This window comes from Lissotriton helveticus, chromosome 3_1, assembly GCF_964261635.1.
Source record: "Lissotriton helveticus chromosome 3_1, aLisHel1.1, whole genome shotgun sequence".
Lineage (NCBI taxonomy): Eukaryota > Metazoa > Chordata > Amphibia > Caudata > Salamandridae > Lissotriton > Lissotriton helveticus.
In genome coordinates, this window is record NC_136061.1 from 454,403,093 (window position 1) to 454,430,319 (window position 27,227).

Consider the following 27,227-nt stretch of genomic DNA (forward strand, 5'->3'; position numbering starts at 1 on the left):
AAATGGAGAAACACTCTATCGTCTTCCTAGGATCTAGTCGGCCAAGATTCAAACAGCACAGCGTTGATATTGTTGCGTGTATGCCTACTCCCCAAGTTCCCGACCCTCAGTCCTCGGTGAGGGTGAGTGTGGCAGCCTCCAGTAGAATGTATGTATTAACGTAATGCATGTGCGTCCGACAACGAGAACAAGGGCCAACCTCCCTAACGTAACTAACCCACTAAACCCCCCCCCCCCTCCCTGGACTGCCTGTGTGCTTACATTATTGTGTCACTGTCTTTCCACTGGTGTACGCCATTCCGCCCACGCCTACAGTGCCCTGCACCCTCCCCGCCCACTCATGTCCCCCCCCCGCCCTCCAGTCCCGAGTGGCTCCCTGTGTTGGCAGTCTCTATGTCCTGCATCCCCTAGCTGTCCTACCTACCCGAGTGTCCCATCCACTGTCCCTCTCCAGTAAGCAATGATGTTATCTAATCCTCCTGGTCCCCCTCTCTCTCCCGTTGTCCCTCTGTCTCCTCCTGATCCTCCTCCGCGGTGTCTCTATTAGAATTGTAGGTCAGATACAGGTCCCAAAAATTTTTTGGGCTACTAACAGGGGGTAAGAGTTCACTGTATAGCTGTGATTGTGTACAACAGTACAGCATGTCCCTGTCCCACCTTCACTTAGTTGGCAGCGGGCCTCGCATCCAACACTGCGCCACCGCTCGTCGAGCCATAATTAACCCTATGCCAGCCAAGCGACGCGTCGCCGGAGGTAGAACTCTGGTGTGTCCCAACAATGCCAGCGCCGGATCCACTGGAAGCTCAATCTCGAGTAAACGACTCAGCTCCAGGAAAACTCCCTCCCAGAAGCTGTTAATTCCCGGGCAGGACCACGCCAAGTGTAGGAAGTCCGCCACTGGCGTATGGCAGCGTTCACATTCTGGCGTCTGTCGGAGCCCGTATCTGTGCAATCGTTCTGGAGTGTAGTACACTCTCTGTAGAAATTTAAACTGGATTAGCCTGTGCCTAGCATTCAGCGACACACTTTTCGTACTTTGTCAGCAATATTTCCACATATCGTCACTTATCTCCGTCTGTAAGTCTCGTTGCCACGCCAGTCGGGCCTGCGAGGGTGCCCGTCCTCGGCGACACTGCCCCATCTTGTATAATCGCGCTATCAACTTGCAGGATGATTGCGCTTTTATCACGTACGTCAGCTCAGGCAGTTCAGGGGGCTCTTCCATGTCTGGGCCCAGCAGTTCCTGAAGCGCCGCGCGGACCCTGTGCAAGTGAAAACGGTGTAGTAACGTTGCTGGGATCTGAGAGGAGGCGACCTGGTCCCAGGAAACCACCCTCCCGTCCCTGAACAAGTCGCCCAATTGGTGTATGCCTCGTTGACTGAGGGCACCTGTGACTCCCTTTTCCCGCAGCGGCGGCAGCCACACTGCCCATGCTATCGGAACCAGGGGAGAGTACAGCAGTGAGCAGTCATGGCTCTTGGCCAAGGAGTGCCATGCGTGATTCGTCGTCTTGATCCATTCTAGAGTTCCTACCCGTCGCGTGGCCGGTTCGAATATGGTAGCCGCTGGCGGGAGGGGTTTCGTAAATAGTGTCTCTAGAATCACATGGGGGATATTACGATCCCCGTGTATCCAGGTATGCAAGTGCGCCGCCTGCGCTACCCTATAGTACTGTTCCAAATCCGGGGCCCCTAGGCCACCTTGGTCGTATGGGAGGGTCAGGACCTGCCATTTTACCCTAGGTTGCTTTCCTCCCCACACCAGCCGCGTGAGAGTTTGAGTCAGCGTTCTAAAGAAGGCCTTAGAGAGGATCACCGGTAGATTGTTGAAGAGGAACAAGAACCTCGGGAGTACCAACATTTTCATGAGCGCGATACGGCCCGCAAGTGACAGCGGCAACCTACACCATCTCAAACAACAAAAAAAGAGAGAGGTCTGAACTGGTCAAGCCCACGGCTACCAGAAACGTGGAGCAAAAAGATAAGCGAGATATTATTGATCACAGTCACTCTAGTTTAGTGGGATCATAGTCAATCTATTTGAGTAGGAAAGCCCTCACACACCGACCTAGTCAGTGTCATGCTTCATCATCGGGCCCCACCGAAGAGACAGAGTGTCTCTTCGGTGTGCTGCGACGCCAGAAAGACTGCGGAGCTGGTTGTGTGGGGAGGATGTGTTGTGAAGATTCTCAAATTAAAAGTGACTAACAGGGTATCAAAAAAACTTTAATAAGTGATCCCTAAGACACGTGTAAGTGGTATATGTGTCTGAATTTAATAGCCAAGGTTATTAGGATCTAGTTTAAATTCAGCTAAATACCACAAATTTATTAAAATCAGTCAACATGTTTCTGCCTTCAATGTGGTATATATTCACCATGGCATTCTTCAGGACTAAAACCCCGGCGGTATGGACACTCTAATAGTCCACCCTGACCTGGGGGCGTGAAAGTGAAAAGGAAAAGTGAAAAAAGTGCTTAAAATGGGAGAGCAATTTGCTCAATCCAAAAAACCCCAAAATTAGGGGTGTATCAGCACCTGTAGGAAAAGATATACAGACAAACACATAAAGACATACATACAATTAGTATATGCCAGCGTGGACTTATCGTAGTGCTCCTAAGATGGTGGCAAACCTTTGTGTGCACACAATAATAGATAACTTATGCACCATCCAAGTAGCCCTTTGGGAATAATCGTATTTGCTAGGAGGTGAAGTGCTAGAGGTGGTTTAAAAACTACTATTGTAGTGAAGGAGATAAAAACGCGATGTGAACTCTCCATGAGAAGGGATCAATTTGACCAAATGGTCAGTGACCCCCACAAGATGGTGGAATATGGAGAACATCTCACTTTAAAAGTGGGCGCTACTTGCACCATGGGTCTCGGGAGGGGGGTTGGAGCGCGATTGGCACATCCTAAGAAAAAGTACAGAGTCGAAATGTCAGCATAACCCATACAACACACAGGCACTTAGCTTTGTTAGTCGTAGTAATCGTTCCGATGTGGATGTAGACTCACGCCCTCAGCGCTCACAGCCCGCTTTTAAACCTGTTGCGACCCTCTAGACCGGACCCCGACGATGGGAAGCGGGGCCGGTGAATGCGTATAAGAGCGCTTTGTTTACGCGCTCGATTTCGGGTTTGGGCGTGCCTCGCTGTTCTCGCGATGGGCGTGTCTCAGTGAAAGCGAGGCTTGGGGCGCACACGCCCACTAAGGCGGATGCGCGTTACTGATCGGACCGAGGCTTGAATTAAGGAGCCTATCCCTACGCTAAGCCTCAGGGGGGTGTTTACACGCTGATAGTTGTTATGACGACCAAGGGAAAACATTGTCTCTCGGAAAAGGGAGCGAGGGATTAGCTATTTCGATCGGCAAGATTTACTTTGCAATCAGGAACTTGGAACTGCTATAAACCAGTGGGTTCATAAATAGGGAAGGACAGTGTGAAAGAGCACATAAAGGATTGTGATTTTGTACACATAGATTGAACTGTGGACTGGGATGTTAAAGTACACAGAGTTTTTTATGAAAAATAAATCGAATGTTACATGTTTTTAAGCAGATCAGTTCTGTGTAGTATTTGACAGCCAGCTGGAGTTAAAGAGTTCATGTTAGGACTGTGTTCCAGGGAATATCGTCGTTGAGCCCATTGATATTTGTCCCCAGACGGTATACCCAACGCTGTTCCTTTTCGAACAGTCTATTTTGTATATTCCTTGCACCATCAATTGCTTCAATGACAGTCCATGTCATGTCATTAGTGGTATGATTCTTTTCTAGGAAATGGCGGCTCAGCTTAGTGGTTACTTTCTTGCACCTTATGTTACTCCGGTGTTCGCAGATCCTTTGTTTCACTTTTCTAGTGGTCATGCCAACGTACCGAAGGTTACAGGAACATGTGATCAAATAGACCACATTGCATGAGTTGCAATTAGTATGAACACGTTGCGTCCACACTTTCCCTTCTTCCAATGTCAATGTTTTTGTAGGTTGTGTTAAATGGCAAACACTACAATCCGAGCAGGGATAATGCCCGGTGATTTTAGGGAGTCCCCACGATGTTGTTACTGATGGTGTGATATTCAGTGGATTCTCTTTTGGGCGTGTGTGGACCAGCGTATCTTTTAGACTGCGTCCCTTTTTAAAGGAAAAAAGGGGTTTTTCCCAATCCTTTTTAAAGGTTCTTACAATACTCCAGTGTTTATTTATACTCTTTTTCATGGTGTTGGAGAGGCTGCTGTATGTCGTGACACAGGTAAGTGGAATCTGATCTGAATTATTAGTTCTTTCTTCAAGGAGAGCTTCCCTTGGCTGATTTTTAGCTCTTTTGAATCCCTTGCTTAGTGTGGAATTAGGATAGCCTCTATTTCTCAATTTTTCGGTCAGATCAGCTGATTGACTTTTGAAGTCTGTGGTTGTGCTGCAATTCCTCCGCAGCCTGAGAAATTGCCCGTAAGGTAGATTTTCTTTTAACGGGCGCGGGTGAAAGCTGTTAAATTGCAGTAGATTGTTTTTTGCAGTAGGTTTATTGTAGGTTTTTGTAGCCAGTGTCGTTCCGCTGATTGAAATAACCACATCTAAGAATACGATTTCTTTTCTGTTTGTGGTGTTGGTAAATCTTAGGTTAGGGTCTAAGGTATTGATCCATGAAAGGAAATCTTTCAAGTCATTATCACTACCATTCCAAATGAGTAGGATGTCGTCAATGTAGCGTTTCCACAAAAGCATTGACGAAGAAAAGTTAGCAGTTGGTGGTAGGATATGTTTAGCCTCAAAATCTGCCACATACAGCCCCGCCACGCTCGGCGCGAAGGTGCTGCCCATGGATGTCCCAGAGCATTGTAGGTACAGTTTATTTTTGAATGAGAAAAAGTTCTCTTTTAGTGCTATAGTGGCACAATCGATGATGAATTTTTTTGGGGTCTGGAATTCCCAGTCGGTTGAGTCTAGGGCCTTTTTAAGGACCTCGATTGTGTCATCCTGCGGAATGCTAGTATAGAGGCTTTCCACGTCTAGTGTTACAAGGGTAATAGAGTTTTCAGGAAAGTTTATTTCTGTCAGAAGTCGTAACAGGCTCTTGGTGTCCTTAAGGTAGGTCGGTGTAGACTGGACTAATGGTTTCAAAAAATAATCACAAAATTGTGATAGCGGTTCCAGAAGTGACCCTATGCCAGAGACGATTGGGCGTCCAGGTGGAGGGAGTTTGTTTTTATGCATTTTCGGCAGAGTGTAGAAGTAGGGTATTTTACTACTTGTGTTATTCAAAAATGCAGCTTCATTCTTGGAAATCTGGTCTTGGTCCTCTGCTTGTTTTACCATAGAGCTAATTCTTTTAGCAAGATCTGGGGTTGGGTCCAATGCCAGTGGCGTGTAATTTCTAACGTCACTGAGTAGATTTTTGCAGGTGGTCTCATACGCAGTTGTGTCTTGGATGACGATCCCTCCGCCCTTGTCCGCGGGTTTTATGGTTATGGAGGTGTCGTTTTTTAATTGTTGCAATGCCTCAAATTCAGCAGTACTGAAATTCCCGAATGTTTTCGGGTTCTGGCAATGTTCTAGGTCCTTAAATACCGTATTCTTAGATGTGGTTATTTCAATCAGCGGAACGACACTGGCTACAAAAACCTACAATAAACCTACTGCAAAAAACAATCTACTGCAATTTAACAGCTTTCACCCGCGCCCGTTAAAAGAAAATCTACCTTACGGGCAATTTCTCAGGCTGCGGAGGAATTGCAGCACAACCACAGACTTCAAAAGTCAATCAGCTGATCTGACCGAAAAATTGAGAAATAGAGGCTATCCTAATTCCACACTAAGCAAGGGATTCAAAAGAGCTAAAAATCAGCCAAGGGAAGCTCTCCTTGAAGAAAGAACTAATAATTCAGATCAGATTCCACTTACCTGTGTCACGACATACAGCAGCCTCTCCAACACCATGAAAAAGAGTATAAATAAACACTGGAGTATTGTAAGAACCTTTAAAAAGGATTGGGAAAAACCCCTTTTTTCCTTTAAAAAGGGACGCAGTCTAAAAGATACGCTGGTCCACACACGCCCAAAAGAGAATCCACTGAATATCACACCATCAGTAACAACATCGTGGGGACTCCCTAAAATCACCGGGCATTATCCCTGCTCGGATTGTAGTGTTTGCCATTTAACACAACCTACAAAAACATTGACATTGGAAGAAGGGAAAGTGTGGACGCAACGTGTTCATACTAATTGCAACTCATGCAATGTGGTCTATTTGATCACATGTTCCTGTAACCTTCGGTACGTTGGCATGACCACTAGAAAAGTGAAACAAAGGATCTGCGAACACCGGAGTAACATAAGGTGCAAGAAAGTAACCACTAAGCTGAGCCGCCATTTCCTAGAAAAGAATCATACCACTAATGACATGACATGGACTGTCATTGAAGCAATTGATGGTGCAAGGAATATACAAAATAGACTGTTCGAAAAGGAACAGCGTTGGGTATACCGTCTGGGGACAAATATCAATGGGCTCAACGACGATATTCCCTGGAACACAGTCCTAACATGAACTCTTTAACTCCAGCTGGCTGTCAAATACTACACAGAACTGATCTGCTTAAAAACATGTAACATTCGATTTATTTTTCATAAAAAACTCTGTGTACTTTAACATCCCAGTCCACAGTTCAATCTATGTGTACAAAATCACAATCCTTTATGTGCTCTTTCACACTGTCCTTCCCTATTTATGAACCCACTGGTTTATAGCAGTTCCAAGTTCCTGATTGCAAAGTAAATCTTGCCGATCGAAATAGCTAATCCCTCGCTCCCTTTTCCGAGAGACAATGTTTTACCTTGTTCGTCATAACAACTATCAGCGTGTAAACACCCCCTTGAGGCTTAGCGTAGGGATAGGCTCCTTAATTCAAGCCTCGGTCCGATCAGTAACGCGCATCCGCCTTAGTGGGCGTGTGCGCCCCAAGCCTCGCTTTCACTGAGACACGCCCATCGCGAGAACAGCGAGGCACGCCCAAACCCGAAATCGAGCGCGTAAACAAAGCGCTCTTATACGCATTCACCGGCCCCGCTTCCCATCGTCGGGGTCCGGTCTAGAGGGTCGCAACAGGTTTAAAAGCGGGCTGTGAGCGCTGAGGGCGTGAGTCTACATCCACAGCGGAACGATTACTACGACTAACAAAGCTAAGTGCCTGTGTGTTGTATGGGTTATGCTGACATTTCGACTCTGTACTTTTTCTTAGGATGTGCCAATCGCGCTCCAACCCCCCTCCCGAGACCCATGGTGCAAGTAGCGCCCACTTTTAAAGTGAGATGTTCTCCATATTCCACCATCTTGTGGGGGTCACTGACCATTTGGTCAAATTGATCCCTTCTCATGGAGAGTTCACATCGCGTTTTTATCTCCTTCACTACAATAGTAGTTTTTAAACCACCTCTAGCACTTCACCTCCTAGCAAATACGATTATTCCCAAAGGGCTACTTGGATGGTGCATAAGTTATCTATTATTGTGTGCACACAAAGGTTTGCCACCATCTTAGGAGCACTACGATAAGTCCACGCTGGCATATACTAATTGTATGTATGTCTTTATGTGTTTGTCTGTATATCTTTTCCTACAGGTGCTGATACACCCCTAATTTTGGGGTTTTTTGGATTGAGCAAATTGCTCTCCCATTTTAAGCACTTTTTTCACTTTTCCTTTTCACTTTCACGCCCCCAGGTCAGGGTGGACTATTAGAGTGTCCATACCGCCGGGGTTTTAGTCCTGAAGAATGCCATGGTGAATATATACCACATTGAAGGCAGAAACATGTTGACTGATTTTAATAAATTTGTGGTATTTAGCTGAATTTAAACTAGATCCTAATAACCTTGGCTATTAAATTCAGACACATATACCACTTACACGTGTCTTAGGGATCACTTATTAAAGTTTTTTTGATACCCTGTTAGTCACTTTTAATTTGAGAATCTTCACAACACATCCTCCCCACACAACCAGCTCCGCAGTCTTTCTGGCGTCGCAGCACACCGAAGAGACACTCTGTCTCTTCGGTGGGGCCCGATGATGAAGCATGACACTGACTAGGTCGGTGTGTGAGGGCTTTCCTACTCAAATAGATTGACTATGATCCCACTAAACTAGAGTGACTGTGATCAATAATATCTCGCTTATCTTTTTGCTCCACGTTTCTGGTAGCCGTGGGCTTGACCAGTTCAGACCTCTCTCTTTTTTTGTTGTTTGACATTTAACCGGGGACTAAGAGAGTGTCTTTGAAATCTCCCTACCTCTCTCTTTGTTGATACAACCTACACCATCTGTCAACATCCTCAGTCAACTTTGTGTAAGCAACACCATAATTTTCCCTAACTAGTACATCCGGGTCTGTATGTAGGTGGATGCCTAAGTACCTAACTGGGTCGTCTGACCACTGCAAAGGGAAATCCATGACAAATTTACTCGTCACCGGAGTCAGTGGGAACGCCACAGATTTGGTCCAGTTTACCTTGAGGCCGGATAGGGCACCGAACTGCACCACTTCTCTGAGCACTGGGGAGAGGTTGAGCTCTGGGTCTCTGACATACAGAAGCGTGTCATCAGCGTACGTGGAGATACAGATTCTGTAGGTGGGGAAATTAATGCCCTCATGACTGTGGTACTCTCGGAGTGCACACGCTAGAGGCTCCGCCACTAGGGCGTATAACAATGGGGAGAGGGGGCAGCCCTGTCTAGTACCCCTGCCTATTCCGAACGCCTCCGTGACTGTATCGCCAATACGTAGTCTGGTTTATAATACAAAGCGCCTATCATTTGTAGGAAGGGTTCGCCCAGACCCAACTTCCTAAGCACTCTGGGCATGAATGGCCATTCTACAGAGTCAAAGGCTTTCTCCATATCGAGAAATACTGCCAGTGCCTTATTCTCCGGCTTCACATGCTGCATCGTACCCAGGACCGTGCGTATATTGTACGTAAGGTTCCTAGAAGGAATAAAACCTGCCTTGTCCGGGGCTACCAGCTCCGGGGCGAGGAGTGCGAGTCGCGTCGCTAGTACCTTGGCATACAGCTTAGCGTCGACATTGATCAGGGATAAGGGTCTGTATGAGCTACACTCAGAGTCCGGCTTCCCCGGCTTAAGAATCGTTACGATGATTGCCTCTCGCATAGTCGGAGGCATGGAGCCTTCCATGCATATATCGTCAAATAACTCCGAGAGGTAGGGGAGCAGCTGTTCTTTAAAGGACTTGTAGAAGCCAACAGTCAATCCGTCTGCGCCTGGAGCACTACCGGACCGCATACTATCTAGCGCCTCTGCTATTTCCTCCCGTTGGATGGGCATCATAAGGAATTCCCTCTGCGAGTTGGACAGCTGCGGCATCTTAATATAACTCAGGTAGTCGTCTATTGCCCCTTCCATACCCGCCGACTTTGATTCGTATAAAGTAGAATAATACCGCCTGAATTCCCCTACAATCTGTTCTTCATCCGTGAGGGTCTCCCCTGTGCTCGAGGTCAGCTCACCAATAAGTAGCGGACGTCGTTCATGGCGAATCATCTTAGCCAAGAGGGAGCCCGGTCTTTCACCCTCCCCATAAGTGCGAGCCGTAGCATATTTACCCATGTGTTGCACCTCCCTGTCTGCCTCTGTGTTATATTCTGTCAGCAATTGTTTAATTTGGTCAAAGGCGTCCCCCTCGGGGTCCTCCCGTTGCCTCGCTTTCAGATCTGTTAGCTGATTTTCCAGATATTTCAGTCTCTGCCTGATGGACTTCAGGACACTGGAGTGTTTGGCCATAGTTATCCCGCGTATGTAGACCTTAAAGGTCTCCCACAGCATCTGGAAACTTTCCACAGAGCCCGTATTGGTCTCAAAAAAGGTGTTGATTTCATTCGCGATTTCCCCTCTAAACACTTCGTCCATTAACGAATACGGAGGGAAACGCCACGTGAAGGGTGGGATCCCACGCACCGGCGACTCGAGGATCAAGAGGAGAGGAGAGTGGTCAGACAGAGTGCGTGGCAGTATTTGGCAGTCCCTCAAGCTATTGGTTAGTTGTTGTGATGCAAGCCAGTAATCTATTCTGGTGTGTAGCGCATGATAAGCTGAGTAATGAGTGTATCCCCCTTTGGTGTGATGACGGCAGCGCCACACATCCAGTAGTTCCAAGTGCACTAGTTCAGTCAGAAGCGCCGTGGCAGCCGCCGACGGGCTCCTGTGAGGTCCCGCAGACCTATCCAGGGCTGGGTCCAGGACCAAGTTGAAGTCTCCTCCCCAGAGCATACTTGTGTGGGTATACGACTTGCATCTCCGGGCTAACTCCGTATAAAATTCAGGTGAGTCGTAGTTAGGCCCATACACATTCACAAGCAACAGGTCATGCCCCTGTCCCCTGCATCTACTGATGACGTACCTCCCCTCTGGGTCAGTCTCTAGAGACGTCAATGTGAGTTTGGAGCGGGGGTTTACCCATGTGAGTGTCCCCCTCGAGTGAGTGGTGAAGCCCGCTGCAACACTGCATCCCGCCAACCCTCTGTGTAATAACATCCTGCTGTTTAGCGGTAAATGTGTCTCTTGCAGGAGAGCTAGGTCTATGTTGTGCCTACGCAGATAACTAAGTACTTTACGCAGCTTCCTGAAGTCATTTAGGCCCCTGACATTCCATGTCAGAGCCCGTAGGTGAGTCCGTGCAGGGCCTGTCCGTGCTGTAATGGTATCAGCTTCCGCCATGTTCGATAGTGTGAGTCAGGAGACTACTGTGTAAAGGTTTCCAGCGTCCCAGTGAAGCAAGGATTGGCAGACGGCATAGCGTGACACTGGCGAACCCGCAACTAGCGGAACTCGCCCAATTTACAGCTTCTAGCACCTCGGCAGTCAAACAGAACAGCAACAGGCATCCAAATACAAACCCCAACATTCCCCCCACCACCCACAGCAGACCCACCCCAATTCGGCCTTGCAGTTTCCCTTCCCACCCATCCCTCCCCAGCAACAAGTTCAACAGTCCCATGTGCATAACGCTCAGTGGCGAAGGTAGCCCGCCGGCTCGTCCCAAGTGTCCAACTGTCGACTCTGGTGCCCGGCCCTCTTCCCTCCGCCCTGCACCATCTGCAATGTTTAAATGCACCAACCTGAATGTCAGCGTGGGTAGTTCCCCCTCAGTCATCGTATTCACCCACCCGCCCTCGCATCTCCATATGCAACCCCCACCCCCCGCCAGCGACCCCCCCAACCGAGACACCCCCAGACCCTTGTGCCAGAGTTCACCATAGCGTTCGACCATTCTGATCCCCGATCCCTGGCCCCACTTATCTGTCACGGCGCCTCAGTGAGTCTCTCATCCGGTGTAACAACCCGCCGTGTTCCAGGATAATAGGGGTGTCTCGTACCAGTCCAGTGCGCTCCAGGCATCGCATTCTCAGCTCACTCCTGCTCGTCGAGACGGCTTGGTTCCGCTTCCTGCCGGTGCTCGGCTTGTCCAGCCGTTTTTTCCTTCGTCCACGTTTTCAAGGCTTTCTGCAACTCCGCGGGGTCCGTGAAGATATGCGAGTGTCCTTGTCTATTCACTCGCAATTTGGCGTAGTCAAGGCCCATTTCCCTAAGGCGTTTCTTGTGCGGAGCGAAATGTTTGCGTGCTTCTTGCACCCTCGCTGTAAAGTCCGGGAATATTGAAATCGCCGACCCCTCGAATTGCAGGTCTCCTTTGGTTCTCGCTAGCCTCAGTGCCGTGTCTCTATCTCTATAATTCAATAGTTTCGCTATGACTGGACGTGGGGGGAGGCCCGGGTTGGGCTTTGGGCCTAGCGTTCGGTGCGCTCGTTCTACGACAAACATATTCGAGAACACTCCATCACCCAAGAGCGTGATGAGCATACGTTCTATGAATAATTCCATTTTCCCGGTCTGGGTGGACTCCGGCAGGCCAGTGATGCGGAGGTTGCAGCGCCGTGACGGCGCCTCCAAATCTTCCGTCTTGTCCTGCAACGTCTTTATGAGTGCTTCCGCCCTCCGTCTTGCCGTGTCCAGATCTGTTTGAGCCTCCTCCACTTCTGTAATTCGCCGTTCGGACATATCGTGCCTTTCCGCGTGTTTGTCCAGACGCTCCGCCATGCGGTCCATTCTGTAGGACATGGCGTCCATCTTGGATCCCAGCGTCGCTATATTTGTTTGGATGTTTTGCTCCATAGAGCGTAGCATTGTTTTAATGTCCGCATTGTCGTTCTACGGGGTCGCCGTGTGCACCTCTTCGTCTCGCTGTGGCGGAGTGCTGTGCACTGGGGCTCGCCTCTGCGAGAAGGGGAGTTTACTTTGGGTCCTGTCCCCTTTCCCCATGGTCAACAGTATCGGGATGGCTTCGGTAGTTCTAGCGGAATCCACCGTGGCGCGACCAGCCGGCCCAGCGCCTCCCTCTGTGTCCAGTGTGCGCTGTATCAGGGGCCTGCACACTATCCACACACCCTGTCCCCCTGCCTAAGGGGCCGGAAGGCAGCGAGTTTTACTGTTCGCCCCCCAATGGGGGGGTATCATCTCTTCGTTAGCAGGGAGCGGGAGTACAGTACCCTCGGGGCGGCCACAGGTGGCAGGATGGGCAATCCCGGCTCCGCATCTGGTAGGTGCAAGAGCCGCCACCTACCGATTCACCCGTGTCCCAGGCGAAGAGGGCCCCAAAACTATGTCTCGTCGGAGATGGCGGGCAGGCAGGAGAAGGGCAGGTACAGAGCCGCCCGCTGCTGTTTCCCTGTCTTGTAGTGCGTTCCCCGCAGCCCGTGTCACAGCCGTCGCCTCTCCCGCGCCTCCTGCTGGTCACGGAGCAGATGCGCCGCCGGGCCCCCTCTGTTCCGCCGAGCCGGCTCACCTGCACTCCCCCACTGCCAACACCGCAGAGGTCCGGGGTGTTCGTTATTCCCGGGCGGCTGTCACACTCTTCCGCCCGGTCCGTGAAGGCCGCCTACAGTAGCGTGGCCCGCCTGGGGGGGCGCACTCGTTGTCCGCTTCCGCACGTCGCAGCACGCACTGCGGGTGCCCGGCTCACTAGAGGCCACGGTCCACGGCCCGCACCACGCTCCGGAGATCAGGCCGAGATCCGCTGTTGTGGTCGGCGGATCCGCACCCCGAGCAGATCCCTCTGTTCCGCAGCTATTCCGCCAGACGCGAGGGTGTCTGGGTGGCGTGAGAAGTCAGTTTGGTGCAGGATAATTGCAGGATCGTTGATGGTGCCGGCGGAGCCCAGGGACTATGCGGCCATTTTCCGCGCTGGCAAGCTCCGCCCCCACCAACTCCAGATTATTATGAACAGCTCTGGCAGGCATTCTGTTTTGATTTAATTTATCATAACAATATTTACAAATACGCTGATCACAACTCAAATCAAAACAATTCTCCTCCCACAAATAAGTTGCAAAATCCTTCCACTCACAATTATTCATCTTTTCACTTTTTACGTATAAATCAACTAATCTAGTTTGATGTTTATAATGACTTCGTCGACAACACACACAAGTAAAATTCGGCCTTTCACTTGATTTCACCTTAAACCTGGTAATTTTCTGCTCAAACTTTTCTGTACTTGAAATCTGTACATTCTCTTCCACATTACCTTGAATTGCTGTGTCAATTTCTACACTGTCCTCTTTTTCACCAAAATAACAAATCTCAATTTCTTCACAAATCTTCTTCACATCTAATTCATTTCCATGCAAAAGAGCACTGTTTAATTGTTTAAGCTTAAGTGCTGGACTTTTTGCATAATACAACATTCTCACTAATTTCCTCATTTTGGTATGATGCACTGCTTACATCCTAAAATGATGAAAAACACTCTGACAGACTTTTCTAGAAAAACAAGCCAGTGAATGACCTTGCAAACCTGTGTTTTCTCTCACTCTGCAAGGATCTAAGTCTTGCAACAACTTCACTTTCTGCTTTAGACTTTTCTTACTATATGTACGTAAGAAATTACAAAACAAATCAATTGATTCCTGTCGCACACTACAAATACGACTACACTTCCAAGTGTACACTGGACCCTTAGTACGTCTCCCTAAAACTTCATCAGTTAACACCTCTTCTGGTTCTCTAGGCACAAGTTTCTCTTTTTCAATCGGACAACCGTCTTTCACTTCATACGCTCGACCACTGGTGTCAACTGCATGCACTAAATCATTCTCCTGAAAGTAACTCTCCTCATTAAAAAATGGCTCACAACTTGAACTGTACATCCATTCTCCTGAAAAAACTTTACAAAAATGAGTCCGATTAATTACTCTTTTCCATCTACTGTTTGATTTAAAAACATCAATTGTCTTGTTAAATGTCCTAATTCTATTGATTATTGAAATAAATAATTTTTTCTTAAGTTCAAAAGCCTGATCAACAATCTTCTCTACATTTTTCTTTTTCTTATAAAAAGCAGCTCTCTGTTTGCCTTTCTTAATGTTTTTTAACAAATTTAAAACCACCCTATTGCGAAACATTCGTTTACGAATGTCTCCAAACTGATTCTGCCTTCTATTCCGATACATATTATTCTCTCCTGCTCCAGTGTTAACATTTTTTGAGGGCCTCTCCTTCCTTTTCAAAATTCCTCTCTCCTTCTCTTTTTCTACATGCTGTCCAACATTTATTTTTGTTCTACATACGTTCCGTAAAAAAGACTTAGTTATCTTACCAGGAACTTCTTTCCTGTTTTTTGAAGTCTTTGTTGTGGAGGACTGCTGTAATTCCGATGCTGTTTTTTTTTTTAAACCGTATTTCAAATTTTCTTGATCTTTGCCTTGAGGGCATCTTTCCTTACTCTTGAAATCTTGTTTTCAATCTGTGTTAAACAAAAAATAGCACATTATAGACCACTATTATCAAACAACAAAGCAATGACAAAAAGCAAACAATCTAATTAGGGTTACAGATCAACTGAGGATTCTCAAGGGGCGCAGAAGAGGTGAGACATGCATTTGAAGAGTGTAGTGGAAGAGAGGTATGTCCACAGGTACAAAGAAAGTGAGACCTGTGTCTACGAGTGCAGTAAGAGATAAGCTTCATGAAGTCTAGTCCACTGCACTCTTACACACAGGCTTCACCACTTATGTTCTTCAGGAAAGGCCTCTCGTCCACTACAGTCTTGAACACAGGCCTCACCTTGTCTGTCCCTCTGGACATGCCTCACCGCATCTACACAATCTACTTCCTAATGTAAGGTAACACAGGTGACATTTTATGAAAGGATGACATATATGTATTTAATCATGCAGTCACTATGTAAAAGACATTAATTTGCCCCCAAAAAGTTTCAGTAGTGTAATAAAAAGCTTATACATATCACCTTTTCCCTGTTTTTCAAATGTTATTCTAAAAAAAGATTATGAGGCCTAAGCAGGAGTGCAGATGTAATGAAGCCTGTCCAGTGAAGCACAAAAGATGAGGCTTGTGTCCAAGAGTGCAGTGGACAGGACTAAACTGGAGTAGTGTGCAAAAAAAAGATGAACCTCATTTATAAAGCCCTGCATCAGTTTTCCACTGCTGATGCGTCACTTTTTCTGACACATCAGCGTCATAAAACATGTGCCTTGTTGCGCCATATTTAAAAAGTGACGCATGTATGTAGATGCGTCATTTTTTCAACCTCTGCGCCACATTATACCTCTGTCAGGTGTAATGTACACAGAAGGGTTATTTCTCCGCAGAAAGCCTCGTAATAGTGACGCAGTGAAATCAATGAGATTTCACTACGTCACTTTTAGGACACTGTTACGTCAAAATCTTGCGCCTGCCTCACAGCACTCATAAGACTGAGGAAAACGCTTTCACATGGAGCTTTCCCCATGTGAAAGGATGCATTGCTGGAGTACAAGCATTCCATTTCAATACTGAAAACTCACTATTTTACAAAATACATTTTCTCTCTTGCAAACAATCCTACAGCACGTCCAAGGGTGTAAATAACATGAGGCTTGTCTAAACATGCCAATTAGTTGAAGTCTATTCAGGGTTGCAGATGAGGTAAGGATTGTCAAGTGGTGCACAAGAGGTATGGCCTCTATTGAAGAGTGTAGTAAAAGAGAGATCTGTCCACGGCTGCAAAGGCCTTGATACCTGTTTCTAAGAGTGCAGTGGGGGATAGGCTTCATGAAGCCTAGTCCACTGCACTCTTAGACACAGGTCTCACCACCTAAGCTCTCCAAGAAAAGCCTCTCTCCCACTACAGTCTTGAACACAGTCCTCACCTCCTCTGTCCCTCTGGACATTCCTCACCTCATCTGCACAATCTACTTCCTAATCTGAGGTAACACAGGTGACATGATTGTGAAAAGGTCAAATTTTTTTATGTAATCATTCACACACTATTTATTCTTTCTCAAAAATGTAAAAGACATTAATTTGCCCCAAAAATGTTTCAGTAGTGTAATGAAAAGCTTATACATATAACCTTTTCTCTGTTTATCAAATGTTATTCTAAAAAAAGATTATGAGGCCTAAGCAGCAGTGCAGATGTAATGAAGCCTGTCCAGGGAAGCACAAAAGATGAGGCTTGTGTCCAAGAGTGCAGTGGACAGGACTAAACTGGTGTAGTGTGCAAAAAAAAGATGAACCTCATTTATAAAGCCCTGCATCAGTTTTCCACTGCTGATGCGTCACTTTTTGTGACGCAGCGGCGGCATAAAACATGTGCCTTGTTACGCCATATTTAAAAAGTGACGCATGTAGGTAGATGCGTCACTTTTTAAACCTCTGCGCCACATTATACCTCTGTCAGGTGTAATGTACACAGAGGGGTCATTTCTCCGCAGAAAGCCTCGTAATAGTGACGCTGTGAAATCAATGAGATTTCACTGCGTCACTTTTAAGACACTGTTACGTCAAAAACGTGCGCCTGCCTCACAGCAGACATAAGACTGAGGCAAACGCTTTCACATGGAAATTTCCCCATGTGAAAGGATGAATTACTGGAGTACAAGCATTCCATTTCAATACTGAAAACTCACTATTTCACAAAATACATTTCCTCTCTCTTGCAAACAATCCTACCGCATGTCCAAGGGTGTAAATAACATGAGGCTTGTCTAAGCATACCAATTAGTTGAAGTCTATTCAGGGTTACATATAAGGTAAGGATTGTCTAGGGGTGCACAAGAGGTATGGCCTCTATTGAAGAGTGTAGTAGAAGAGAGATCTGTCCATGGGTGCAAATAATTTGAGACCTTTGTCTATGAGTGCAGTGGGGGATAGGCTTCATGAAGCCTACTCCACTGCACTCTTAGACACAGGTCTCACCACCTACACTCTCCAAGAAAAGCCTCTCTCCCACTACAGTCTTGAACAGAGGCCTCACCTCCTCTGTCCCTCTGGACATTCCTCACCTCATCTGCACAATCTACTTCCTAACCTGACGTAACACAGGTGACATGATTGTGAAAAGGTCAAATCTTTTTATGTAATCATTCACACACTATTTATTCTTTCTCAAAAATGTAAAAGACATTAATTTGCCCCAAAAATGTTTCAGTAGAGTAATGAAAAGCTTATACATATAACCTTTTCTCTGTTTTTCAAATGTTATTCTCAAAAAAGATTATGAGACCTAAGCAGGAGTGCAGATGTAATGAAGCCTGTCCAGGGGACCACAAAAGGTGAGGCTTGTGTCCAATAGTGCAGTGGACAGGACTAAACTGGAGTAGTGTGCAAAAAAAATGATCCTCATTTATGAGGCCCTGCGTCAGTTTTGCACTGCTGATGCGTCACTTTTTGTGACGCATCGGCGGCATAAAACATGTGCCTTGTTGCGCCATATTTAAAAAGTGACACATGTAGGTAGATGTGTCACTTTTTAAACCTCTGCGCCACATTATACCTCTGTCAGGTGTAATGTACACAGAGGGGACATTCCCCCGCAAAAAGCCTCGTAATAGTGACGCAGTGAAATCTTTGAGATTTCACTGCGTCACTTTTAGGACACTGTTACGTCAAAATCTTGCACCTGCCTAACAGCAGCCATAAGACTGAGGCAAACACTTTCACATGGGGCTTTCCCCATGTGAAAGTATGCATTGCAGGAGTTGCATCATTTTTGTGACACACTCCAACAATTCGTCACTTTTGCGCTTACAGATACATCACAAATACTGACTTATCTGTAAGTCCTAGAAACATGATGCGTCATACATTAAATATAATGCATCATTGGTGTCACAAGGAGTGCACAGTGAAAAGTGATGCATCGCTGTTTTCATAAATAAAGCTCTCAGTGTGCTTCCTAATGTGAGGTAACACAGGTGACATGATTATGAAACCTTCAAATTATTTTACTTAATCATGCACTCATTTTTTATTTTTTCTCAAAAATGTAAAAGCTATTAATTTGCCCCAAAATCGATTTTTCAATAACATTTTAGAAACACAGTGCAAGTCCTATGTACAATCATTCCATTTCAGTACTGAAAAGTCACTATTTTACAAAATACATTTCCTATCTCTTGCAAACATTCCTACCAAGCATTACCCAAAAAATTAAACAAACCAACAGCAAAGAAACTCAATCTGCTTCCTTCCATTTTAGGAACATAACACAGGTCCTATGTATAAGCATTCATTTTCACTACTGAAAGCCATTAATTTGCCCTAAAACCGTTTTTTATTTAATATTTTATGAACAGAGCACTGATCCTATTTACAGGCATTCATTTTCACAAGTAAAAACCATTATTTTGCACTAAAATCGTTTTTCAATTACCATTTTAGGAACATAACACAGGTCCTATGTACAAGCATTAATTTTCACTACTGAAAGCCATTAATTTGCCCTGAAACCGTTTTTTATTTAACATTTTAGAAAACAGACCACAGATCCTATATACAAGCATTCATTTTCACTACTGAAACCCATTGATTTGCACTAAAATCGTTTTTCAGTTACCATTTTAGAAACAGAACACAGGTCCTATGTACAAGCATTCATTTTCACTACTGAAACCCATTGATTTACCCTAAAATTGATTTTTAAAATAACATTTTAGATACAGAGTGCAAGTCCTATGTACAACCATTCAACTTCACTACTGAAACATCACTATTTCACAAAATACAAATCCTCTATTTTGCAAATATAGAAACCATGCATTTTTTAAAAGCATCACACAAACCAAAAGCAAAGAAAATCAATGTGCTTCTGAATCTAAACTCTCTATCTAAATGAATCATAACTCACCTTTACAAATGCTTTGAGAGATTCAGAACAGTGTCAGATACACACACCAATATTTCTTTAGCAGAGCAAAAGGTATGTTCTCCAGGCACTGCAACCATTAATGGCACAGAAAACCTCTAATTGTACACACATATACCTCATGGTAACCAATCAAAACTCTTCCCTCTCTAATTTCAAATCAACACCCTTCCCCCCTCAGCCTTTTCTACCTGTTACCATAGCAACTCCCTCCTCACTGAGCTCCCAGGGTTAAAAGTTTATTCTACAATGTTGCAAATCAAATGAGCAAGGATGTTTGACCTCTCAATACACCAGCTTATCCACTGCAATCTTTCTTTAAATGACTTTTTTTAACCATTCAAATTACTTCTTACACACAACAGAACCATGCACCCTAACTTTCAGTTTTCAACTATCTGAATCCACCAATCATTGCTTGTGATTCAAGTGCACTGAAACTCCACAGTTTTTGTTTGCAAACTCCTACTGTTCCAACTGCCATTTCATTCCTACACTTCATCTGACTGCACCAGAACCTCCTCTCACCATGTACTCTGTCTGGATTATTGGACATAGCTACATTCACTGGGCTCAAAGGTATGCAGCTATCAGAAATTTTCACAACCTTGATTTAACAAATGTGCACATAAAATGGATTGGCCAAAGAGGATTGAGATGTCATCAATTGATACCATTGGTGAAAACCTTTTACCATCTGCCGCACCCTGACCTCATAATTTTGCACTGTGGTGGAAATGACCTAGGCACTTTGACTGGGGTGGGTCTGGAGATGGTTTTAAAGGACACCTTTGGGCAATTGATGACACTTTTTCCACAAACTGCCTTGGTATATTCCAATATATGCCAAAGGCAGAAATGGAACTGGTCCAACCAATTTTGTCCACAATTTGAGAAAGCACGGAAACATGTGAATAAATCTGTTTCTGCTTACATGAGAGACTATGGAATGGGTTCAATATACAACAACAACTTGCGTTACAACATGCAAGATATCTACAGAGGAGATGGTGTGCACTTTTCAGATGAGGGGAATAGAATATTCCTCCTGAATTTAAGACTGTGCATTGGTACCTACTTGTAGGTACCTATATCAGCCACAGAACCCAAAAGCCCTTTTCAGGGCTACCCTATCTCTGATCACTCCAAAAGATTATCTTTTTCTAACTTTTTTCACTGTTTTTCACTAAATTACGCTCCCCGGTACGCTCCCCGGTGCGCGTACCGGGCGCTCCCCCCGCGGAAAATATATATATATATTTTTTTGCCTAAATGGGCCTCCTAAGACCCCCTCAGAAAACCTAGAGGGTCAGGGATTGCCTACGATGCCCCCTTATACCCATTCCCAAAGTTGTTTGTCCTCCATTTTCTGTCTCAAATCTACCGAAACACAAAATGGAGGACTCCCGTTGCGCTTACCGGTACGCGTACCGGGGCGCTCACCGGGAAGCGCTCCCAAAAAACTTTAAAAGTTAATTTACATAAAAACCACTGGAGACACTTTCACCAAACATAGAATAGGCCATACTACAGACCAGTCCCTACCATTTTCCCAAATTTGGTGGAATTCCATTGAACCATTTAGCCTGTAGCCCTCTCTAAATATCCTGAGGTGAATTACTTGACAAAAACACATCTGAAATGTTAGAATTTACAACCAATTAAAATGTTACTTTCATTTTCGACTATTATTTCATGACATTTGATTGGTTATGTACATGAATATATATAAAGAAAGAGATGGAAACACAGCCATTTTGACTACTACTTCCTGAAGTACATTTCAAAAGCATTTCCACTAAGAACTTAAACTTCTTTTTGAAAGGTAAGATGTTATTTTGAAAACTGAAGTATGTTGTGCACTTTAAGTTAATTTGGAAAACATTTTCTGATAGTTATATACTATCCCTCTGTAATAGTTATAGATTGAGATACACTTCTCCATTATAGTTATGGATGGAGTTAGGCTTGTCTTGTATAATTATAAATTTACTTAGGCTTCATGATATACACTTTTTTATATTTCTACTTCCAGCCTGATTGAAGATAGAGAAAGCGGAAATACCACTTGCAGGTGGAGTTGTGCACAATGTTATCATGACCTTGATGGTCTCATACTCGTTTATTCATCATTCTATGTCAAAAAACTTTTTCAAACTCTCTCAGAAATTTCACTTCATTTCATTTTTATTTTTGTCGTTTTCCAAAGTTAGTTCAATTAATCCATTCATTTTAGGCGGTTAATAGCTTAAACATTTAACTTCTACCCAATGCATTTCGGGTCGAGGTTGACCCTTCCTCGGGGGTCTGTAAGGGAAACAAGGAATTTTATGAGCATTCCAGCTATCACTGTGATCAACTTGTGACTATTCAATCTGTTCATAGAGACAAGTTAAAGTACTTTCATCATCAAAATAAAAATTCAACATTAACCTTTGTATTCAAGCGAATCCAAAATGTGTCCCATTGCATTTAGTGATAAAAACGAATTTCCCAAACATTTGAGCTTTAACAAAACGAAACGATCAAATTATACTCAAAAATTTACAATCAACGTAATTTAATACTAGCGTTACATTTTCACACCCTGTTTAAGCAACAAAAATCCAGTTTACCGCGGTTAAAGTAAACCCGCTATTCTTACTCACTGTTAAATGCCAAGAGTTACGCGCCTTTTCTGCTCCACCAATCGTTATGTCTGAAGCATATCCGAGTCTATTATTATTGGTTACTGTCTACCTGATTGGTTCACATTGCGGTCACGTGATCGCTACTCGATTCACGGCAAATTCCAATGTTAATCTAAGGTGGATGTTATTAAAACCACAACAAATGTGATATAGCATTACGATTAGGTCATACACAATTATTTCAATGCCACTTCATATTTACATGATATCATTTTTAACTTATTAAGGTCTAAAACATTTTTTAAACCAAAACGTAATAATTCTCACATATATACAATAAATAAAATAAAATAAAATAAAATAAAGCCCAAAAGTGATAATCCTAGCTAAACACTGTAAACAAAAGGCTCATCATTTAAGAACTGCAATTAGGCGTCGGCCATCTTGGAATGGGATCATAGTACACTCTTCAGTGTGTTGTGAATAGGAATCTTAATAAAGCTCTTTTAACTGTTCATAAAAAGCAGGATAGCTCTATCCTGTCATTCAGTCCCTGTGGGTGTAGACTTCCCAATTTGTGAATCCAAAAGTATTCTGATCTTAGTCTCTGTTTGTGAGTGTCCTGATCCAATCTGGGTTTGATCACCTCTAGTATGGTGAACCGTAATTGGGCTATAATATGTCCTGTTTCAGCCCAATGTGTTGCTACAGTTGACTTGACATTTTTCAAACGAATACTGCTTTTATGTTCCGTGATTCTTATTTTGATCTTGCGCTCTGTTTGACCAATGTATAATTTGCCACATGGGCATTTGATACCGTAGATCACTCCTTTGGTGTCACAAGTGCTTGAGTGTAATAAAGGAATCTGTTTTCCTGACATCGGATGTGTGAACCTGTTTCCCACTATCACGTTATTGCAATGTGTGCAATTTTCACATCTCTGCATCCCTTTATAAACTACTCCTGAAACTTCAGATGTGCTCCTTTTAAGTAGTTCTTGCATGTTCTTTGATCGATGATATGCAAAAGTGATGTTCTTAGAAAATAGTGGTTGTAGATCTGGTTCATCCGTGATCAAATGCCAATGCTGTCTCATAATATTTGCTAGTTTCTTTGATTGCGTAGAATGTTTCAAAACGCACACTGTGGGTTTGATGTCAGACTTTTCTTTTTGTTGTAACAATGTTTCTCGGTTCATAGTTAATACTTTCTTCTTGGATTCTTCTAGCAAGGTTTTTGGGTATCCTCTTACTAAGTATTTTTGGATCTGTTTTTCGAACGTGGTAGCAAGATTCATGGGATCAGATGTGATCCTTTTCTGTCTTATGAATTGGGATAAAGGTAGATGTTTTTTAAGAGAATGGGGGTGAAAACTTGTGAAGTGCAAACAGCTGTTTCTATCTGTTTCTTTCGTGAACACTCTCGTGTTGATCTTCCTTTGTTCAATGTTGATTAACACATCCAAAAATGGTAATTCATTCTGATCCATTTGGTACGTGAATTTCAATCTCTCATGTTGTGAATTTAAGACTTCCAGACTGATACCATACACTGCCCAAAGATAACTTCACTGTTAAAAATTCAAAACTACCTGTCTGAACTTAAACCCAACAGTGCCCTATCTCTACTGATATATCTATTTTTTATGCAAATTACAGCAAGAAAATGGAAGGAGAGCAGAATATTTCCTTCGAAATTATTCTGGAGAGCAACAATGAACAAGTTATTGAACCCAATGATGACTTAGAATTCATGGATAAATCACGGGACTATGAATTAGTTCAATGTGTAGAAGCGGTAGATTCGCTAATTCAAAATGAGGACATTTCCGACAATCTGTTATTAGAAGTTCTATCAAATTTTGAAAAAGAATCTGAAAAATAAATTTATATTTAATAATTCTAAAATTGTTTGAGACATTATTCATTTTTATATGTAATTCATAAACTAGTACCAAATTGATTATAATGTAAAGTCAGATTTATAGTATACTGTGCAACTTTTTTATGTTACATAGTAATTTTGCTCATAGATACTTCCTTTCTCCCAATATATTATCTCCAATGTGTATTTGACATCTCTTTTTCATCTCCTGCCTCCATGTTGTTTCTGCTTTCCTGACAGACTATGATATGGATTCCACATACCACAATAACTTCTGTAACAACATGTAAATTATCTACAGAGGAAATGGTGTACATTAAATTTAAGACTCAGCATTGGTACCTACATGTTGGTACTTAAAACACCCAAACAACACAACAACTCTATTCAGAGCTACCCTACCTCTAAGCACTTTATTATTATTTTAGTGTTTCACTGAGTTTTCCCCATGTGTGGGGCGGAGGTGTGTGTGTGGGATGTGTGGGGTGTGTCTATGAGGTGTGTGTGTGTCTGAGGGGGGATGAGGTGTATAGGTGTGTGTAGGTGTGTGGGGTATGTGGGTGTGGGTGGGGATGTGGGTGTGTAAGGTGTGTGTGTGGGTGTGTGGGGTGTTTGGGTGGAGGTGGGGGTGTGGGTGTGTGAGGTGTGTGTGGGGTGTGTGTGAGTGTGAGGGGTATGTGTGTATTTATTTATTTATTTATTTATTTTTGTAGTTTATAGAGCGCACAGCTACCCCATAAGGGGTGTCCCGGCGCTGGAACCAGAGCCTCAAGGGAAGAGGGAAGGAGGAAGAAACAGAATGGGAATCAGAGTCCGGAGAACAACCAGGTTTTTAATCTGGCACGGAAAATGGATTCAGAAGGACAGAACCTAAGATCGATAGGGAGACGGTTCCACAGTTTAGCAGCGATAACGCTGAATCCTCTGCCACCCATTCTGGCGCGTCGAAAGCGAGGAGAGACCAGAAGGCGGAGGTTGTTAGATCTCAAGGATCTAATGGAATGAGATATGGACACCCGCTTTTTCAGGTAGTTGGGCCAAAGGTCGTTGATAGCTCGAAAAGCGAGGGTGAGGATCTTAAACTGAATGCGGCTAGTAATGGGGAGCCAGTGGAGCTCCTTGCGGTAGGCGGTGACTGACTGGCGGTAGGGGATGTTTCCGATCAGTCTGGCCGCCGCGTTCTGAACGATCTGGAGTCGATCAGTCAGATACTGAGGAGAGCTAGCATATAAGCTGTTTCGTATGAAGGAGTTAGGTCCTTAGGTAATGGGGAAGGCTGGACCTTAATTACAATTTAAACATGAGAAAAGTGCCCCCCCACTTCTTTTTTAGAAAAAGCTCTTAGTTATAGGCAACACATCAACTTTCGTTAGATATGTTAGGTATATTTATTTGTACCTTGATTTCATCAATTCTTTAGAAAATTCTTAAATTTTACATGTCAGAAAAAGAACACCACAAATATGACATATACATATACCAACTTAAACACAACATTTAGAAAAAAGAGAAAAAATCAACAAATACATACACTGTACACAACAAAGCATTTACGTCTGTATTCAGACTATTCCACGAGAAGAATCACATTTACTAGTCTCAATAGCCATCAATGAAAAATATGGAAACAGTAGTGGACAAAATCGCAAATGAAAGGAGATATCACGACACATTGGTTGTACCAGTCACTACAAAACAAGTTTTTTGTCGTAATAATTGTTGTTATTGGTGCTGCTAATTTTTATCTCCTTTCGTGCCGACGCGTTTCGAACTCCATACATCAATTATGAGTTCTCTTCAGGGCTTTGTCATTACTATCTGCATGTGTGTAAAGGAAAAGAAGAACACTATTTGAGTGTCAAATCCTATCGCCTCATCATATAAGACCACTTTTGATCTTCTGCATTTAAAATCATGTTACCTGAATGGTAGCCGTGTTTATCCTATGTCTTGTTCTGGATAATTGAAGCTGCAGTCTACAAGACGTTAAAAATTCAGTTTAGAGTCATGTTCAGTAATGGCCCTACAGTCACTTCAGACAAAAACACTGCAGGACATACCTTTTGGCTTTCTATGGGGGTACGGAAGGGCGTCTCCCTATGGTGCGGTGATGCTTCAGTGACCTGGGGGAGGGCGAGGGGAAAATCAATACCGGCGGGTTTGAATCCTTTCATACCCCATTCAATAGGTTAATGTGCCGCCCCTACCTTGTTAGGTGCCCCGCGGGCTTCGGGAGCGGCTCACTCCATGACACACAATTTTCCGGGTTTTTCAATGCTAGTTCGAAGTACCGCGTATTCGCTCTCATTCAAACCTCCGATCTCCTGCGCTGTTAAAAAATAGGGCGGATTGTGTTATAGTCTCTCAATACATCAACCCGTTTTCGTGTGTTCACCTGGACCCTCCGCTCACCTTGCTCAATGCGGCTCGCTTCCTCAATGTTTCACTGTCGAGGGCGGCGGTCGGGTTGCCTGGATACTAAATGCGGTCACATGACCGTGGGTTTTCTGGGGTTTGTAGTTGGGAGTACGTGCGTACCTGTCAGCACGTGTCAGGGGCTTTGGTGTTCGGCTAGCTTCTCCCCAATTTAATACCCTTCAATCAAGGGGGACTGTCAGGCCCCCGTGGAGTCCCACACAACCTTTACTCATAATCTAGACACCTCGGAGAGGGTGTTCAATCCGTTTTGTGCACTATTGAATTTAAGAATCAAGTATGCCTCTTTTCTGAGCAGAGTCTCCTCAATATCAATCAGGCCTTTGTTTCCTGTTGGCACTATTGTACAAAGTACAGTCCACTTGAAATCCATTTCACTATGGTCTGCATCAAGAAAGTGTTGGACCATGGGGGCGCTCACCACCTTCGATTCAAAACTTTTTCTGACACATCGATTCAAAACTTTTTCTGACACATCGTCCTCTTCAAACTCATCTGGCTCCGAGGAGAGAGGAAACAATCCAAACAAGAAGGGGCCTTTTTTAGAGAAAGGCCAACAGGCAAAAACCCGGTTCAAACCCCAATGGGAAATGCGCACGCGCAGAAACTTTTACAAATCCTAGAACCCACACCATCAACAATAGTGAATCTTTCCACCAAAATATTAACCAGGGACGAGGAATCAGTCCTCAATCTAGGTTTAAAATTTGTCCCAAGTCAGCGTACGGATTTTACTAGACTCAAAATGGAAACCATTGCGTTCTGCAGAAAAATTCGCCTTCGAGCTTTTTTTGCAAACAAACCACCCGCTCATAATACGGAAGTAACAGGGTTAAGGAACAAATCAACTTTTATTCCGTATCAAAATATTCCGAAGCAGGTTGTGGCGTTCGAACAGATCATGTTATCATCAATTAACAAATTAGAAAAGAGCAAAAAATTTGTTAAACCAAACATCTCCAAAGGCCAACGCTTAGCAATTAAAAATCTGACAGATGACCCGTCGGTCGTGATTAAACCCGCGGATAAAGGCGGAGCAGTGGTGATCTGG